Source organism: Heterocephalus glaber, unplaced genomic scaffold (assembly GCF_053883595.1).
Source record: "Heterocephalus glaber isolate CG9 unplaced genomic scaffold, H.glaber_assembly_v1.0 deba00001429, whole genome shotgun sequence".
Taxonomy (NCBI): domain Eukaryota; kingdom Metazoa; phylum Chordata; class Mammalia; order Rodentia; family Bathyergidae; genus Heterocephalus; species Heterocephalus glaber.
In genome coordinates this window covers 26,609,725-26,614,053 of record NW_028258294.1, presented here as the reverse complement: position 1 = coordinate 26,614,053, position 4,329 = coordinate 26,609,725, and the positions used below count along the sequence as shown (strand labels likewise).

The following is a 4,329-nucleotide window of genomic DNA, read 5'->3' as shown; positions in this document are numbered from 1 at the left end:
CCACTTTAGGAATTATCTCTGTGCTATATGATGTATTTCTTCCTTGTATTGTCAAAGTTCCCCATCATCTCCCAACCAAGGAGCAGGCACATTAGAATGTCTACCCCACAATATCATAAAAAGTAATGAAAGGGAAATAAAAGGCAATATGTTATTTATCCTGTTGGTGTTTCAAAGAGAATGAACTTAGTTGCTGCTATGAAGACCCCTAGTGCTACTGGAGTGCATTTTATTTTCAAAGTTTTTTCTTAGATTTTGAACTGGGAAATCTATGATAATAAAATCCTTTCTATGATTAAAGTAGCCTGAGTTTTTTCTGTTGCTTTCTACCCAAGAAGTCTCACTAATGCACTATTGTGTCAAAAATTCTCATAGCAATTTAATAGGAAATTAGTGTAAATTGAACCCAAAGGTTTTGATCTCAGAATTTTATATAACCATTCTTTAAATTTTTTTTGTTTTAATTGTTACATGTTAGCAATGATTACAAAATGATTACACCCATCATAGAGTTGGTACATGTATATAACACACGTAATACTTCTTTTCCATCTCCTCCCTCCCCCAATCCTTCACCTTCCACCTTCCCTCTCCTCCCAGTCTCTTTATGCTGCATTTATGGTGGATTGACAATGGTAGATTCTAGAATGAATGTCCTAGAGTAAGTATACTATTCATTTGCCTTCAATGGTTGGACTTATCCAGGTGGATAATTTGAACTGGGCAAGCACTTTTTCCTGTAGAAGGCTTTTGTAGTTATTTTTGGACCTATCTTCCCCTTTCTACTTCCAACTATTTCTTTCTTTCTCATTCCACCCCATTCCTCTGCTTCCCTTCCCTCTCTTGCCCTCATCTGCCCTCGACTTCCCTTCTGTCCTATTCTCTTCCTTCCCTTACCCCCCACTTCTCTACCCTTATCCAGTCCTTCCCCATCCTGATCCTGCCAGCGATAGCAAGAGATTTATTATTTTATTAATTATTATATTTCTTTATTATAGTTATTTATTATATTCATAATTATAGTTATTTACATTCATTATTTATTAGTTTATTATATTTATTATTAGATATTTATTTTGCTACTTAGAGTAGATTTAGGCACATCTTTATTCTCTTAAAACAAAGGCTACCAACTAGACATTGAAGATAATGATCAGGAAACTGAAAACTGATCAGGAAACTGTTTCCACTCATGTGGAAACAGGCTACCAGAAGACACCTCCAGAATCTATGGCTTCCTGTGTGGAAAAAGATCTTCAAATAGGAAAATATGGAGTGCTGAGAACACTCCACAAGGGGAACTATGCAAAAGACAAATTAGCAAGACATGTCATCATGGGTGCTGAGATTGCGATAAGAATAATTAACAAAACTCTGAAGAGTAAATTAAGACTCCAGAGCTGCACAGAGAAGTAAAAATATTGAAGATGTTAAATCATCCCAATATAGTATAGTTGTTTGAAGTTATGGAAACCTAGTAAATGAATATGTATGACTACCTGTTTACAAATGGAAAAATGGATTAAAAAGAAGCAAGAGGGAAATTTCAACAGATCTGTCTGCAGTAAAATACTGCCACAGTAAGGGAATAGCACACAGAGACCTGAACACCGAGAAGATACTATTAGATGAGGACAATAACATCAAAATGGCAGATTTAGGATTCAGAACTGAATTTACTGTGGGTAACAAACTGGACACATTTGTGGCAGTCCTGTGTATGCAGCCCCAGAGATCCACCTGGGCAAGGCGTACCAGGGGCCCAAAATCAGTGTGTGGAGTCTCGGTGTGGTTTTATATAATGTAGTCACTGGGTCGCTCCTTTTTAATGGAAGAGATTTGAAGGACATGAGAGAAAGAGTGTTCACAGGGAGACCTGCCAACAGACTGTGAACAGTTTTTGAAGTGATTCCTTGTCATAAACCCAAAGAAGCATGGCACTCTAGATGAGATCATGAAGGAGAAGTGGATAAATGAAGCCAATGAGGGAGATGAACAACTGGTTGAACAAGAGCTAAACATCCCAGAAGAGAAAAGAATAAATATTACAATGGGATTCTCAGTTCAGCACGGTCACAATCAGAATCTCATAGGAAAATATGAACTGTTGAAAACTCTCGGCAAGGGGAGCTCTGCAAAAGTGAGACTAGGCATACATACCATCACAAGCATTTAAGTTGCTATTAAAATAATTAAGAAAAGACCTTTGAATCCAGCAAGACTCCAGGGGCTCCTCTGAGAAGTAAGGATAATGAGGATTTTAAACCATCCCAATATAATACAGTTGTTTGAAGTTTTAGAAGCTGAGAAAGTACTGTACTTAGTACTGGACTATGCTAAAGGTGGTGAGATGTATAAGTATTTGGTGACCCATGGAAGAATGGATGAAGGAGAAGCAAGAGCTAAAATTTTGACAGATCCTGTCTGCAGTGCAATACTGCCATGACAAGGGGATTACACACAGAAACCTGAAGGCAGAGAAAATATTATTAATCAGTGAATTGAACATCAAATTAGCAGATTTTGGATTTAGCACTGCATTCACTGTTGACAAGAAACTGGAAACATCTTGTGGCAGTCCTGCATATGCAGCCCCAGAGATCATCCTGGGCAAGAAGTACCAGGGGCTGGAAAGTGATGTGTGAAGTCTTGGTGTGGTTTTCTATACTCAGTGCATCACTCTCCTTTGATGGACAAAATGAGAGGGAAGAGATGAACAGCATGATCATAGGGAGATAATGAGATTCCTCTGTACATATCAAAAGACTGCAAAAAGTTTCTCAAACTATTCCTCATCATAAACCCAAAGAAGCACGGCATTCTAAAACAAATCATGAAGGACAAGTGGGTAAATGAAAGGCATGAGGGAGATGAACTTCAACCATTTGTTGAACAAGAATTAAACATCTTAGACCAGAAAAGAATAAATATCATGATATCCATGAGATTTCCAGAAAGAGAAATTCATGACTCTCTTTTAAAAAAGAAATGTGACGAAAACTCAGCTACCTATTTTTTTCTGGGGAGATAATATTCTGAGCTGGACTCTCCTCACTCCAGTGCTAGCAGACTCCTTTCACTTGCTAAGGTGAAGCCAAGCAGTGACCTCAGCAAGAGCACTGGCCAGGCTGCTGGCCACAAAGTACAGACAAGCTTGTCTTGCAACAAGATTCAGAGACTGTACACTGACCATGCTGGACCAGCTATCCCATCAGCTGTTTTCCATGCAAAGAAGAGTCAGAGAAGCATTGCATCATTACCAGTACAACTACTGAGTTTGACATCCACTTACCAAGAGGCAATACCAAAAGTAGCACTTTGTACTACCAGCCACAGGAGGTTGGACCTGCAACATACGTTGGCCCACCTCCATCGCCCAACCTCTACCAAAAAGATATACCACAGTTCCAGAAGCAATGTTGAGACTCTAATAATCTTTTCATTACATCAACTTCAAGACTCAGAAGACGTCACAATGTATCCCTCAAACAAAGGAATGAAAAGAAAGAAGCAAAGCCTCAAGATCCTCTGCTTCACTTGGAGAATGAAAACTGTTAGTTCCATAGATCCCAGGGACATGCTGAGGGAGATCCAGAGAGTTCTGAATGCAAATAACTACATCTATGGGCAGAGGGAGCACTTCTGTCTCTTTTGCATCAAAGGTGATGGACCTGGTGAGTGGGAGATGGAAGTCTGTAGGCAGCCAAGACTGTCTCTGAATGGGGTATATTGCAAGCAGATGGCAGGCACATCTGCAGCATTCAAAATATTGCTTCAAAAATTGTCAGTGAGCTAAAGCTGTAGCCCACTAATTATTTAAATAAAGTGGCAATTGAAAGTATTCTCCTGAAACCTATGGAAATGTATAGAATGATATTTAGGCAATAACACCTGCATCTTGTAAATCATGACTTAAAGTTTGAGGGTGAGAAAAAGACATTCTCACAGCATACATTCATATTTAGGTTCAATGTCAATGTGTCTTTCTGGTACTACAGTAGTTTCCTATTCTAGATCCTTGGTGCAGAAAAGGTTTCATTCATCTTGTCATCCCCCATGCCATCTATGTAAGGCTTGGCATGGGGTAGATGTTTCATAAGTGTTAGGAATGTAGTGGACTTGAATAACTTTCCAGTGAGCGGTAGACAGTAGATGTGGTGGCAGCCAGAGTGACACATACATCAGAGTCACTGATGGTCTGAAACTAGTGGAGAAGTCTAGTGCTGCAGCTCTCAGGCACGGGGATTGGCAGGTGCACTCAGGTACCTGGCAGGCACTGGGCCTAGATTTATACCCAGAGGATCAGGGCAGAATCCCGGGCATTAGACC

The 4,329-nt window shown here is 39.6% G+C and overlaps 1 pseudogene; it reads left to right on the top strand.

The window, feature by feature from the left end:
* The first annotated feature begins 1,149 nt into the window (after nucleotides 1-1,149).
* LOC101721406 (MAP/microtubule affinity-regulating kinase 3-like) lies at nucleotides 1,150-3,989 on the top strand (annotated as a pseudogene).
* The last annotated feature ends 340 nt before the right edge of the window (nucleotides 3,990-4,329 follow it).